Source organism: Lactuca saligna, chromosome 4 (assembly GCF_052625555.1).
Source record: "Lactuca saligna cultivar CGN05327 chromosome 4, ASM5262555v1, whole genome shotgun sequence".
Taxonomy (NCBI): domain Eukaryota; kingdom Viridiplantae; phylum Streptophyta; class Magnoliopsida; order Asterales; family Asteraceae; genus Lactuca; species Lactuca saligna.
In genome coordinates, this window is record NC_136420.1 from 84,436,345 (window position 1) to 84,453,212 (window position 16,868).

Here is a 16,868-nt window from a genome sequence, read left to right on the forward strand (position 1 = left end):
TAAAGTTTTGGCTTACATTTAATTAAATTAAAAGTATAATTAATTAAATTAGATCACCTAGTATTTTAAAAGTTTAAAATACACCCTATACTATGTATATATATATATATATATATATATATATATATATATATATATATATATATACGACATCAAAAGTTTAATATTATATATGAATAAGTAAACAGTCAGTCTTACCATTAATATGTCTCATTCACGAAGCTAGTCTATAAGGGGTGTTTAAGGAAATTGCCTATAAAATGGCGATTGAATGGGTATCCACTCTTACCCACCGCACTCTTGACTAGTGGAGGGTCGTTAGCCGAACGGGTAGGATAGGACAAAACCTTCCATTATAAGTATAATGAAGTACAAAGTAACTACATGCTTTTACAAATTCCCAAATTCTAGTTACTTTAGGCAAAATGTGAAATTGTATGCTAATCCATGGAATTACACTTCGTACCCTTGTCAAACATTAGTGGAGCGTGTGTGGTTAACCGGCACACTAATTTGGGACTGACATTGGTGGTAAAGGGTGGCTCGATGTTTATCATAGATAAATGGAGCGTGTGTGGCTAACCGACACATTGATTAGGTGAGAGTAGCATTGAGTGTACCACATAGATTCGTATGGTTATTCACACCTTGTTTGTGATCCTCGGCATCCTAGTCGCAAATTTGAAGGGTATAATCGAGATTAAACATGCCATTGAAAAGTTCAATGAATCTCAAAAGATCTAGGAGTTTCAATTTATTTAAAACTTAAACTTCATTTTTCGTTTTTCATGGTGGAAATTGGTAAATCGTCATTTACCTACCTTCAAATATTCTGCAACTAGATTAGGGCATCCCTCCTCTAGGTTGTAGAGTATTGTGTTGGATCCTAGCCTTAATGTTTCATTTGGGTGTTACATCAAGGATTCTTATCAACTAACTTGAATTTCTCCTGTTTTGTAGATATCTGAATCTAACAATTGTCTTCCCAAATTCCATGGAACAAGTTTTCCAAATGTAAATGATATTCCACGATATGATCGAGGAACGAGAGATCATGCTTCACTTCCTCCACCTCCTCTAATTATTCTCCCTGACCGACAAGTTCGAAGGCTTGAAAAGTTCAAGCTCACTCAATCCCTTTTGGCAATGAAACATGAAGATGGCCAACCTGTGTGTGCACACATCTTAAAGATAAAGTCACACATTGACAGGTTGAGGATGTTAGGTGTCGATTTCTCAGAAATGTTGGTTGTAGACTAGGTTCTTCATTCACTTCCTGATTCGTATAGTAAGTTCGTAAGAGAGTACTATACGATGGTTCACGACGTGACCCTCATGGATTTGACTTATTTGCTTATAGCTGCTAAATCAGTAATGATTTGGCGTGCTGGTCAAGCAAATTTGGTTGGTCAATAAAACTCCTAAACTTCAATGGACACTGGCAACATTGGAAGTCTAGAAAGGACTAAGTCTGTGATTCTCCGATGTGTTGTGCCAAAGCAGTCCATTTGCTTTCATTGTTATAAGAAGGGGCATTGGAGACGAAGTTGCCGTGTTTACCTAAGAGATCTAAGAGATGGGAGAGTCAAGTCGTATGGCTCTACTTCAGGTAAAATCCAATAAGTAACTCTATAAGTTCCTATTTTTGATTCTTAATACATGATGTGATAAGATTACATTTTGATGTTTTTTCCGGATTAAAGAAAAGAGAGGAAGCTTAAGAAAGAAGTGTGCTGAATCTAATCTCGAAGAAATGGATTTCGATCGCATGGATTCAAAGATCAGATTTTTGAGCTGCTACTTTAGAGTTAATGTAGATTGCTAAGAAATATATAATAGCATAGTTTTCAGTTGATTTGCATTGTAAGGACAAATTTTTCCGCAATAAAATAAATTTTGATTTTGTCTTATTTACTTATCCTTGCGATGGCATGTATGAAAAATTGATGTTTGAATATTTCTATTATTAGTTATGATGGATTTGATTCTTAATTAGGTTATTTGTGGAAATGTCGAGAATTTACCAAATATGGAGAGTTTCTCATCGCCCAAGTTTCAATTAGACGGAAACTTGTAATCATACAACTTGGTTGCGTGATGAATGAGAAACTTTATATCTGGAAATTAGACTACTTCTTTGACAAAGTGTCAAGAGAAGGACTAGGAGATTGAGTACACTAGGTTGTGCGTTGATCAAGTCCACCACAAGAGTGATAAATATATCCATCATGATTTAATAAAGTTTAGTAAATACGGTTATATTTATAAGATTAAATATAATTTTGAGTTGATTGAAAGAGTTTCAATAAATAGCAGAACGAATAAGAAGAATCAAGTAGGCAGAAAGATAAAAGTTTCTCTATTCTAAGAAGAATGGAGAGTACCTTTTATCATGTTTTATGATAGTCTTAATGATTAAGAAGCTTATCTCAATTGATCCTCTAAGTGAATCTGAGTGCATTTTTATGGCTAAGAAAAGGAATCGAGAATTCTGGAAATGGTTAAATCAAGAAGACAATCATACTTCGTTCCAATATCGAGTCTTAGAGTCATACTCTAAGATTGCAAATTGAGTGACACATCTTTAGTAGGTTTATAACACTCAACAATTGTGGAATTGGAAAAAGTCTTCTTATTCCTACACATTTGAAATTAGTAAGTTGTGATGTCTTACAGAAGACAAAGACCAACAAGAACCAATTGAGCGAAGTGTTAGTCTTGATAGGATTTCGCACTAACTCTTGAATATTTGTTTTGACAAGAAAAGTTCCTTGACAAAGAGAATTATGTATGTCAAGAAGTTAGTGGGAGTCTCAATTGTCTTGAAAAGTTCAAGAGCTAATCAAGAATAAACCGATAGTTAATCACTAGCACACGACTTGAGGTTCACTAGCACACGACTTGAGGTTGGCGACCTATCGTGTTGAAATAGTTTTGTTTCTATGCCATTCCAGATTAAGTCAACTATGAAATATGAGTTCTATGAGTTCTCAATTGGCTTGCATAAAGGAAAAGCACCCTGATCAATGGAAAGTACATTGATAAGGTAAGGGTGAGCTGCTTAACAACCTGGAAGCAATGGTAGGCATCCATGTTGCCATAAGGCGAGAAATCAAGATTGAACAAGTTAAATCCATATGAGTTGGATTTGTCACAAACATTGTCTTGTGATTGTTGCTATGACAAATTCACATAGATAGGAGCACATACACTTTAAAATCTAAGTGTCATAAGGTTTATCTCCTTCATGAAAATGATTGTGATGAAATACTTTCACTAAGATAGATTTAAAGAAGATTGCAATTGTGAAAAATTGTATTATAAAATTTGATTATGATTACGACATCCCTTTTAATAGTTCGAGTTGTGACATTTGGCAATTGGTATGAACATTTGGGACTTAGTAACATGAGTTCTGAATTTCTGTAGACACACATGTGAGCTTTCTAAGGCAAAGGTGTATGAGTTTAAGAAGCTTAGATAAAGGCTTATCAGAGCATCAGGTATTTAGAAATATGAACTTCAGGAATTCAATAAGCATTGTTTTCTAGAAGTTCAGTTGTTTTTTGAATATATCTCAAAGCTAATGGGAGCATAAGTGTTATGCTCGTATGGTAATAATCATCATGTTAGTAGGAGCATGATTATTATTTCAAGTATTGCAAGTTAGCAATATTAATTATAGAAAACAAAGATTCACTTGGCAGAGTTGTAGGAATTGAAAAGCTGATTTGCTATAATTAAGGGAGAGAATATTATACTTCATTTCAAATCTAAAGGCTTAGATTGTGGAATCTTAATAAAATTTAGTCATATATATATATATATATATATATATATATATATATATATATATATATATATATATATGACTGTTGTGTTGGAATGGTTCAATATGAGGAAATTCTATATATGGAAAGGATAATTGCATTCTCAAATTTTGGTTATGATTACGGCATCCCTTTACATAATCAAAATTGTGAGAACATGGCAATTAGAAATACTATAGCAAAAGACTGGTAAAGTATCACATCTTTATGTAAGACATTATGAATCATGTCCCATACGCTTCGAGTATAGGATTGATTGCATATGCTATAGTGTTTGATCATTCTAAAATTTTCCAAATGCTTAGCGCATTAAGAGGAAAAAGGACTAGAACGGTTTTTGATTGAAATAATTAAACAACTATCAAATGAGGATCTAAGGTTCTCCAAGGATTTGTTGCTTGTGAGTAGTTGTAAGTATAGTGTTGGATGGACTATATCGACATTATTATGAATAGATAAGATTCTATTAAGAATAATTTGTCGTATGGCAAATATGGAAATGTTTCCATATTGGGAGCTGGAAATTAAGAATTTATGTCTAGATTAAAAAAATTTTATGCAAAAGGGATGTTCAAAGGAATGTAATTTGAGTGAGAGACATTACATCTATAGATTTGTTTTGTAACAATTTCTAATGGAGAACCTTGTATTTTCATTGGCCAAGTCTTGGTGACTTTTGTGCTATGACTTTACGAAAGGATCGTTGCATAAAATGTTAGAATCTAATAAACATATTCTAGTAGTGGCAAGAACCTTGTATTCTTACACTATCGTTGAGGATTAGGAATTGTGAAATGAGCATCATTGGAAAAGTTTTCAATTGATATATTTCACAAAGCATGGACCATAGGAAACATAGTGTGCATGCTCGGAGCATGGGGCAGCTATTGTTGTAATTCAAGTAATAAGTTGATTTTCTAAAACAATAAACAATGAATAATGAGTAATCAATATGGTGTTTAAATAAAAGTGTTTTATTTACACTCAAAAGTTTTGGGGCAATATAGCATTAAATATTATTATTGCATTTCACTCTGCATGTTTTGACTTCCAGAATAACTAGGTTATTCAAACATCCACAGTCGGTCATACGTTGGGAGTAGGTATGAAGGAAGACTATCATCAATCTGTCTATAGATTATCTAAAGTGTTTAGACATAGCACAAGTTTGTTGCAGAGTTCATGAGTGCTTTAATAAGATTAGAATATTGGATTAAGCTCAAGGTCACCTCAATCACTTCATGGATTTTATCACGAGTGATTGTGAGACGATAATATTGTATATTCTTGAAACCAAGATGTGTGAGTTGTTATTTGCTGGTCGCTTGCACATTGATGATAAATAAACGCACCAGTAACTTGGTGTTATAAAACTTATTGTTGTGTGTGATTCGATAAGTGAGTACAAGAGAGCATTTGAGTTGAAGTTTATCCATTACTTTTACCCGAAGTAGGATAAAAGGGATATATGTGGGCCCCTAGAGGATTTAGTGATGACACCCTAAGCGCTTGGCCAAGCCGGGACTAAGTTGATGTGTTCAATTGTAGTTTGTTGTTAGTCGTCATAAAACGGATATCGGGAAACAACTTATAAACAGAGAAAATGATTTAAATACATGTCTCAGTCTATATGATATCTAGAATGGAGGAATATATGATCCTTTATCTAAAGGACACATTATCTGATAAGATCAGAGTTGACAACAGATTTTGAAAGCTACGATTGCTGATTAGGTTCTGAAGTTATGCAAAATAGTTATTAGACTTATCCAAGTGGGAGACTATTGGATTAGTGTCTAAGTCCATAACTATTATGGGATGTACTTGACCAGAATATGAGCATGGTCCTTTTGGGTTGCCATCACCATAGAAACTTGTAGGATGAATTAAGGAGAGAAAGGTTTAATTATGATTTATTAATATATTATAAGAATAATATATTAAAGGAGAAATCATGTTGTTTAATTAATATTAGTCAAGAATTAATTAAAAATTAATTGTGTGGCTAAAAGAGATTAAATAAATATAGGGGACTGGGCTAGAATTATTGGACAGTTGAGTTATTAGGCTAGGGAATGCTAAAGGAACAAGGGGTGAACGAAATTATGATGGGAGACCATCATATTTTCGTCCATGGCCTTATTCCAGAAGGTTCCATGGGCTGCTTAGAGTTTAAACTGTCCATTAGGATTTTAACTGAAACGCTAGCATCCCACACAAGTATATAAAGGACCCCTATGGCCCCAAAAACGTGTGGATCTGATCCATAAGGGTTCTTAGATGAATTTGGGTGCCTCTCCTCTTCATCCTTGTTGCTCTTGGTGTTTGTGACTCCATTAAAGGTGCAACACTTGAGGCACTAAGTTTTCTGAAGCCAATCAAAGCACGGAAATGATTGTTATTGCTACATAACAATCAAAGGTATTCTCTAAACCCTGATTCAAATTATAACATGTTAGATCTAGGGTTTATAGCTTTGGATATTCAATTGTATGTTTTTTAAGACAAACTAGATCCAAAAGCTATTAGGGTTTACATGTACACCATAGGAACGATGTAGTGCCCAAAACCCATCACTCACAACCTCTTTTATGTAGATTTGGGTTAACTTCTCCATTTTATCAATTTCCTTTATTGGCAAGAAGTGGGCAGATTTGGTCAATCGGTCCACGATTACCCAAATGGTGTCAAGTCCGTCCGTTTTCTTGGGTAACTTGGTTATGAAGGCCATTGTTATACATTTCCACTTCCACTTAGGTATTCCTGGCTATTGTAGTAGACTCGAGGGCTTGTGATACTCTACCTTAACCTTGGCACAAGTCAGGAACTTGCCCACATAGGTAGCGATCTTGATTTTCATATTTGGCCACCAATAATGTTGTTTGAGATCCAGGTACATTTTATCAGAACCCGGATGGACGAAGTACTTTGTTTTGTGTGCTTCATTCATAACCACATCATTGAACCCACCGAATTTCAGCATCCAGATCCAGTCCATGAGGTAGTAGGATTTGTCATCCTTGATTGTGAGGTTCTTGTCCATCCCATGCAAGGCTTCGTTCACGATGTTTTTCGGTTTCAAGGCTTCCAGTTGAGCCTCCTTGATTTGTGAATACAAATGGGAATGGATGGTGATTGTTAGTGTTTTTACTCAACGACCCGAGTATTCCTTTCTGCTCAAAGCATCTTCCACCACATTCGCTTTGCCCGGGCACTATCGGATTTCGCATTCATAATCGTGTAGTAACTCCACCATCGTCGCTGCCTGATATTAAGTTTTTTCTGGTTTAGTATATGTTGGAGGCTTTTGTGGTCCGTAAAGATAGTGCACCTCTTCCTGTAGAGGTAGTGCCTCCAAATTTTTAGAGCAAAGACCACAACTCCCAGCTCCAGATTGTGAATGGTATATTTCGCCTCATGATTCTTCAGTTGCCTTGACGCATAGGCTATAACTTTTCCTTGCTGCATAAGTACACATCCTAACCCTTGATTGGGAGCATTGCAATAAACCATAAAATCCTCTGTCCCCTCTGGGAGAGATAGAACCGGAGCGCTACAAAGAGCTTGTTTCAAAGTTTGAAAGGCAACCTCTTGTTTCTTCTCCTAGATGAATGGTACACCCTTCTGGGTTAGGGCGGTGAGTGGCTTGGCAATCTTGGAGAAATTCTAAATGAACCTCCTGTATTAACCAGTGAGGCCTAGGAATTGCCTGATCTCTGTAAGGGTTCTTTACTTCGTGTATAAATAAGTATATCATCGATAAATACAATCACGAAGTTGTTAAGATAAGGTCTGCAGACTCGGTTTATCAGGTCCATAAATGTAGCGGGCGCATTTGTTAGAATGAAGGGAATTACTACGAATTCATAGTAGCCATAGCGGGTTTAGAATGCAAGTTTGGGGATGTCTTCTTCTAGGACTCGTAGTTGGTGGTACCCAGACCTTAAATCTATCTTCGAGAAGTAACTTTCTCCTTGTAACTGGTCAAATACATCATCGATCCAGGGAAGAGGGTGTCGATTCTTGACGGTGAGCTTGTTGAGTTCACAGTAATTAATACACATGCGAAATGAACCATCCTTCTTTTTGACAAATAAGACTGGAGCTCCCCAAGGAGATAATCTTGGTCTTATGAACCCTTTGTCTAGCAACTCGCTCAGTTGGCTGGAGAGTTCTTGAATTTCCGCAGGAGCTAATCTATATGGTGATTTGGCGATCAGAGCGACTCCGGGTATCAAGTCAATCCGAAACTCGACTTGTCATCCGGGATGTCTTTGATGCTTTTTTCTTCTTTCTTCTTATCCACCACATGGGCTAGGAAGGCATGGTTATTTTTGTGAAAACACTATTGTGCCTTGATACATGAGATGAGGTGGAGGTTCATACCGAGTTTTTCGCCATATATAACCAGGGTTTCATTGTTGGGTAGGTTAAGGCAAGCAACCTTCTCGTAGCACACAATATCGGCACGGTGGGGGCTTAACCCATCCATGTCAATGATTACATAAAAACTCCTTATAGTAACCAGCGTTAAGTGGATTAGAAAGGAGTGGTTATTTAAAGTTAGTGTGCACCCTAGAATACGTCGTTTTTTGTTTCTGTTTTCCCATTAGCCATTTCCACTATGAACGTTTTGTTTAATTTTTGACGATTTTGACTGAGTAGGTGTTTCAATTTATGACTCATGAAACTTCTTTCTGTCCCACTATAAAATAAAATGCATGCATAGATGTTGTTGAGGAAAAACGTATCAGTGACCACTGTGGGTTCCTTCACTGCCTCCTTATGCCATATTGATAGCACTCGTCCCGATCCCCCAGTGTTTCTGTTCTTAACCCTTGGGCAGTTTATTTTGTAGTGACCCGTTTCTCCACACCCATAAAATGATTGACTCACACCAGCATTGGTGGATTGGGTGCCATGTTGAACAGATGCTCGGTAGTATTGAGCAATGTGCCCTTTCCTATTGCAGTTGTTGCACTGCAGATCTCGGCAGGTCCATTGTGATGAAAATTACATTTATCGCATTTTGCGAGAGAACCTGCATATGGTTTTGCAGGTGTTAGTGCAACTGGTACTGGTGTGGCAAGAGTGGTAGCGACATGAATCACCATAATTTTTTGCTTTTTGGATAGTTCCTGTGTTATGAAAGCTTGCCATGGTGTCTGTACGAGAATATAAGTATGAGAAAATAGATAGAATGCCAAAATACCCCCATAGTATTTTATTTCAGTTTTTGTTCTTAGACCCTTTTGATTTAAAGTTGGTAAGTTTTAGATTTGTTGTCCACCTCGACCACTCCTAAACACATGTTGGTCATATCTCGAATAAATATAGTTGATCAAGCTATATTTACCCTAGATATGACTACATAACTATCTAAGCTTATTCGTGATGTCCAACTCTTCTAAAGACTTTTTATTTGTTTCTTATTAGGACTCTACTTTTAATGTGCCCACATGTAAGTATACTTTTATAAAAATACTTACATTTTTATAGTATACTTTTAGTCAGAGTGTTTTAGTCCCATTATATTTATAGTTGTATATCTTTTATGGTTAGATATACTACTTCACTATAAGCAATGCTCCGATACCAATTTGTCATACCCCTGAACCAAGACAGCAGAAACATCTAGGGCATATGACGTCATTGTATAGTATCATAACAATTGAATATAAATGGACATAGCAACCCACACAACAATCATTAAGAGATATAAACTTACATTGTTTACATAGTGTATTTGTTTAAAGTTTACACAACATTAATTGGAAAGTAACAATTCCAAAGTTCAAAAAAAATCTAATTCCCGATGACTTAACTACCTGCTTATATGTTTCTTGAGAATACAAGTCACTTTGAAAATCGTCAACAATGAATGTTGGTGAGTTCATAAGCATTTTTGTATGAAAACGGTTTGTATCTGCTTTGTTTGAAAAGTATTGTATGTTTCCAGAAAATCTGAAATTTTCTAAAATAGTGAATTGTATGTCTTATACCAAAAATAGAAAATGTATGTGTGCATGTTTCTTTGTATGTTCCCAGAAAATCCAATATTTTTGATGTATGAAACTTTGTAGTCTTAAAACCCTAAGACTGGAATAGTGATAATAGTGTACTGAAAAATAGTACGTAGTTATATAATTTATAAAACCAGTGGAGTGTGAGCTTCCCGTAAACCAAAATAGTGTTGTTAATCCCTATGTGAATCATTATAACCATGCTTGATATGACTGTAAGCCTGTTGCGACGTTCTTCAGGCGTTGGAAATAGGTAAGATAGTTGTCACCTTAGACTGGCCCCGTCTAGTTGTAGCGAACAACTTAGGTGTGGCGGTGTCAATCCCCATATATATCTATACACAATTACGTTTCTCTCCCTCCATGAGACTTTGGTTATAATTACAGGACCTAGAGTATACGCTAGGTGGTACAGGGAAGGTAGTGTCTCACTAGAGCATTAACAGATTTACGCGAACTTCGACTCCCTTTTTTAGTATATAATGCATTTTTAACAGTATCGTATTACATGTTTTATGACATGTTTTCTGTGACATGCAAATTTTCTGTCAACAGTTTGACTTATAATCTCTTTTGCGAAAAGTAGTTATAAATTTTTAATAATAACTATGTCTAGTTGTAAACATAACAACAATTTCTTGGGTTTTAACCATTCACAAGAATAATGATGACGAGTTTGCGACTATTTTACTAATAAAATTATTTTTAGTAAAAATATCAAACTTTGTAGTATGTTTGACACTTTTGTACCGTTTTGAGAGTTTTCGAATCAAAAAATATTTTTTTTTGGTTCGACTTTAATAAATCACGAATTTTTTTGTAACTAACATATGATTAAAAAAACCTTTTTACTTAAGAATTTGTTACATTTTTCAACACATACTATGATGCTTACAAATATCCAATGGATAAACTTATTCTAGCATATATAAAGCTTGTAAATCACGATTTTATGGTGTGCTAGCATGAAGTATTGAATATCATAAGCACAAATCTTTACATAAACATGTTGGTGCATGAAAATACCCAATGGATAAACGAAGCTTGATTTGTATTTCCCCCCCCCCCCCCCCCCCGGTGGCCCAAAAGCATGAAAACACGAAAAACAAGGGGGTATGAAGCTCACCTTGTTGATTTCGTGAGTTATAGCAATGAAATGAGGAGGAACGTCGAGCCTAGCCTTGCACAACTTGAAGAACACTCAAAAATTGCTAGTATTCTAAGGACTCTAACTCGCAAAAATGGTGTGTAAATAAGATGATCTTAACTTAAAAATGTATAAATTCATTTCGTTTTCACAAGAGACTTACCAAACTTTTTTAGGACCACTTGAAGAAGTGTCTTCCCTTGAAGGTGGTTCACGAAATTTTGAGAGAAAAAGAGTGTGTTTGGAGAGTAAAATGAGTTGGAAGTGATTTTGATGTGTGTGTGTGTGGGGGGGGGGGGAGGGGGTAGGGGAGTGTTCGGTAGATCTTAAAGAAGAGAGAGGGAAAAGTTGGCTTTGTTGCATGGTGGTTAAATGAGGGTGTTGCATGGAGGGTAAAGGGTTTTAGGGCCCAAGAAGGGTAAAGTGGTGAGGTGTCACCACCATTTGTGATTTTTTTTTTTTTTTGTCTTGACTCCCAACCGAAACCTCACAAGGTTTTCGGGCATAGTGGCTACCCAAGGGGGTTTTCGGTTTTATGGCGGCCGAAAACACCCTATCTCCTTCAAGGGTTTGTAGTTTTGGGGTGTGAGTGGGCTTTTGGGCTTGATTTAGCCAAATAAAGGTTTTCGGTCCAATAAGGCCCAAAGGAAAAGGGTTTTTGGCATAAGGTATTTGGGCCGAGAACTCCTAACCACAAGCCCAACAATTGTCTTTGCGTAGCTATTGGGTTAAAATTGGGCTTACTAGAGGTTATTACTACTGAATTCTTAGTGTACGCATTCATGAACGTATAATATTGCCATTTTTTATTTCAATAGCTTAATGAAATAAGGTTACATAGAATAATTATTTGTACATGAATCACATTGTCAACCCTACGTTCGCCAATTGTGACAAACCGCGAACAGCAACAACATCCACGACCTGCGATCTCCTTGACTGACTCGATGCCAGGTTCATGACTCCTCTTCTTTGCCAGCAACGGAACAATGACGATGGCTACTCCGGTGATTCTTCGGTGGTGACAAAAAGGTGGTGGCTGGGAAGGTGGAGTGATAAGGGTGGCGGCTGAAAATGGTTTCTAAGGTTAGGGTATAGCGAGACAAAGGTGACGGGTTATATGCACCCATCCAATCTCAAACATTTGTCCATATCGACGTTTTAAGCCCCTCCCTCTCTTTTCCTTTCAATTTAAATCCAGATTTAACCAAATAGCCCATCATCTACGAAATATTTTCAACTTAAGTCCATATATTACCATTCAACCCTCAACATTCCAAAATTCATTCAATTTAAGTCCAATATTTACTAAACACCCCTGCCTTCTGAAAATCCTTATGAAACCAATCCGTATTTACACTTTTAATCCCTAAAATCTCAATTATGATATATTCAGCCCTTTCTTCTCTAATCATTACCATATAAATCCCCATTTTGCTCTTTAGCCCTCGCATCCCACAATTTATTACAATTCAAGTCCAAGTATTACAATAAAGATCCCAATTTCCAAAAATTATGTCATTTAGCTCCTTATGACTAACACCGGTAACTTTCTATGGATTTAGGGCTACTATTAGTTTATTAATTTTATCCATTTATTTATTTAATAAATGGGATGTTACAATCGTAATGCCCGCAGATTCGGAATGGTCAATTTAGAGACAATAAGCGTCAAAATTGACTTTTTGATAGAAGGTTATTTAGAATAAATAATCTTGACTAAGTTATAATATATGTGATAAGGGTTCCGTACACATAAAGAACGCTGAAATCTGATTTATAACGAAGAAGTTATTACCCGTCGAAGTTTTCAACTAAACAAGCACGGCACCGCGTAAAGTAAAAAGTAAATTTTTTATAAATTACTTTTTAGCATTAGCGATCTAAACGAAATTCGTAGTAGACATTAAACCTAGAAGGCACATAAAAAGAACATCCAAATCTGACTTCATATGAGGAAGTTATGTTTTTTCTAAAATTTAACGTAGTAGTGCACAGACCAGAATTCGAATTGTAGATTGATCGATTTTTAGCCGACACAACCTAAATGGGAATTGAATATCTCATTAATAGAAGTTCAATGATATAAAGACAGGTGAAAACGGACATCAAATGACAAAGTTATGAATTTTTAACAGACTTTATATGTCCAATCCTTTTAAAATATAACTTTAAAAATAAAGTCAAAATTAGTCGATGGTGTAACATCCCAAAAATACAGTCCAAAATTTTTGTTTTCAATCATTAAGTAAAAACCATAGTTATCAAATCTTTCATCAGACATAGTCAATATCTCAAAACATTATAATCAGAGTATCAAATTATCAGAGTAAAACATCCAAGGCTAAACCAATGGTGTGTGTCATGTAGTCATCCCGAGCTCTTCCCTCCGCTACTAGAAGTACCTGAAACCAAAACTGAAAACTGTAAGCACGAAGCTTAGTAAATTCCCTAATCTACCACATACCATACACACAAACACATATACTGGGCCCCCGCCCGCTACATCGGGACTTACCCGGAATCGGGTCGCGCCCGGCATCAGGCCCCACTTGGCATCGAGCCCCGCTAAGTATACAAATCTGTTTCTCTTAGGCCTCGCCTGTCTCTGGGTCCTGCCCACTATACACATACAAAAAAACATATAATCATGCTAATACATAACAGACAATCACTAGACTATAACTACTAGTCTCAAGGCTCCGCCTATCTTGGGCCCCGCCCCTACTATGCTAATAATGAGATATTGAACCCCATCCACACTCAGCTAGTGATCAGATATGGGCCCCCTCCCACACCCATCTCCCTACCAGGCACATAAAAGTATCACAAAGACAACAAGTATAAATAGACATGCATTTCTTTCTCAGGTACCATCCAACATCGAACCATAGTTTGGAAACATACATATAAACCTTCCTCGGGCCTCGCCCGACATCGGACTAAAATCTGGAACATATAAACTACGTCGGGCTAACCCTGGCATCGGATCTAAATCTGGTATACACTAACATACATAAATAGGCCGACATTGGTTCCTTCAACCCGTTACTACTAGAGAAAACTCACCTCACAAGCTGATAGTAGAATCCTGTGAATAACCCCTTGCTGCTACTTGGCAGATCTCCGAACTGATGATCTCTTAACTCTCCGAGCTACCATTACCCAAAATAACAATTAGTCCAAACCAATAACTCTCATTAGGGTAAAATGACCATTTTACCCCTATTCCAACTTGGTCCATATCTAAGGCCTAAAACTATCAATCCATAAATATCCATTAATGGCCCAATTTTCCAAATTAGGCCCAAACCCTTACATGGGCCTTTCCGCAAATGGCAATTACTTTTCTGAACCACTGATTTTCCAATGGCCCAAATTCTAAGCCCATTGGGCCCAATCAAGGCCTAACTACACTGGGCCCACTAAAGGTCATTTCATCATTTGAGGCCCATTAGGGCAAGCCCGGCAATGCAAGCCCAACCAGAAGTCCATTACTCTAAAATCCTTAGCCCATTATGATACCAAACCAAAAGGCAAGTCCAATACCAAGCTAGTCCTCCATCAAAGAGTCCAAAACTTGCATAGGGATTGCTCATGTCATGAGCTCTTCATGCTCACGTCGTGAGGTTGTGGTTTCAGTCGAAGAGCTTCCTCATACTCACGTTGTGAGGCTTCATTCCTCATATCGTGAGTACAGATTTGACAAAAAAATGAGCATTACGCTCTTAATCTTTTAAGCCATAACATGGGACAGTCTAGGGGGTCTTTCTTGACCTCAAGGACCATAAAAATCGAATCTTTTTAGTCACATATGTCCAGTACATGACTTAAATACTAGATAGGTCAAAAGATGGGTATAAGCATCAAGATTCAAACTTGAAGCCCATAACTTGCACCAAAATTCAGATCTATGGGTTCTATCATAGCAAAAGACTCAATGATCCATAAGGTTGCTAAGTTTATGGACCCCATTCATAATACTTCAAGATCCCATGCAAAGAAGGTCACCAAAACCTAGATCTAGCATGATTGAAGGAGAAAGGTGGGATCTTTGAGACTTACAGAAGCTTATGAGCTCAAAAGCGTCAGTAGGAGGAGCTTATCTTGCCAAGAGTAACTTTCCAAGAGCTTCTTCTTCTTCTTCTTCTTCAAAGAAATCAACCACTATAACACACCAACACCACCAACAATGGATCAAGGGCTTAAGAAGTCTGAAATTAGGGTTTTTCAGTGATTTGGGAGTGAAAGAGGCTGAGGAGAAGCAACCCTAATCATCCCATAACTTTAAATAACCGAAAATTAGGGTTTTGGTGCATCAGGTGCATCTCGTGTAATGATATCTTAATTCTCACGTCGTGATCCTCAAATGAACTTTGTCAACAAGTCAACGATCACTCACCCGAACCACTCCAACTTCAAACGGCCATAACTTCTTTGTCTCAACTCCATTTTTGATGATCTTTGTATCCATGAAAAGGTGGTGAGAAGCTCTACACATCTATTAACTTATCCTCACCTCAAAACCTTCCAAAATAAAATTCAAAAGTCATAAAGATCTCAAATTTCTACTTTATCGATATACACCTTGGCTCCAAGGCGCACCCAAACTCCCGGATCACCTCAATTACATTATCCGTACCTAAAGGGGTCTAGATCTCTCTTTTCCAAAGGCACTAAGCCTTATGATAACCCATCTTCAGGCCACAGTTTTGAATTAGGAAAGCGATTCGGAACAAGGCATTACAGATGGAGTCTAAACAAAAGTTGTAGATCCTGTTGATACCTATGTGTATATATAAAGAACATTAAAATGGAGCTCGTATGCCAAAGTTATGAATTTTAGAAGATAATTTGTTTTTAGAGTGATCAACGAGTCACACATGGCGCGATCTGAGCCATTGCTTCTTCCCCATGCCTTTCCACCTGATGTTGACACTTGGCACACCAACACGTCATGTAGGTCTCATAAACACGCCGTGTTGAGCCATTTCCCAGCCTAGAGGCGTAAATCTTCCATTTTTCTCACACCTTTCCCATTCTTTCTTTCTCAATTACTTCTCTTAACCCCTCCCCTTCCCTAGCACTTCCCAAGTGTTAGAGGCAAGTCTTAGAATGCCATAAGGCTAAAAAAAAGAGATTTTGACTCAGAAGTTCTGCACGCATAGAGCCGGTTCTTCGCTAAACTCCCATGTAAGTGAGTTATGCTTACCCTTCTTTAAGTATAACTTATATTTAAGTTCATTATCATTATTATGGACCTGTAAGAAATATATGTGCTAAGTATAAATTATAAAAGTGTTACTATAATACCTTTTAACTACTCGCAGTACGGGTGAAGGGTCACATAGGGTTGTTAAATTTCATAACAGCTTAAATGCCAAAATGGTCTTGCCCTCTGGTGTTTCATGTCCGGCCCCTATCTGTACATAGTAGTTGAAAAGTATTGTTTAACACATATAAAACAATATCGCTCATAGGCCTTGAGTTAATTAGTCGCAATAAATATTAGACTAAGACTTAGCGATAATGATGCTAGGTTTCGTCGAAGAAAAAGACGATTGTTAGAAGCGAAGCGTTGTCCAAATTTCGAGTCATCACTTTAACAAGTGAGTGCATAGTTAATTTCATTTTACACATAGATATGAAGTATTTAATATAAATTACGTGCTATGTGTGCATATTATCTCTGTTCTTGATATTTATGCTGGATAAACAAAATATACACATTTTACTTGATTAAAAATGTATATGTATTTTTATACCTATAAATATATTGGGTAAAGATATGTATATGAAATATGAGAGATGAAAGATGATATAGATTATGAGAGGTGAAAGATGATGAGAAGCCTTGACCCAAGCGAT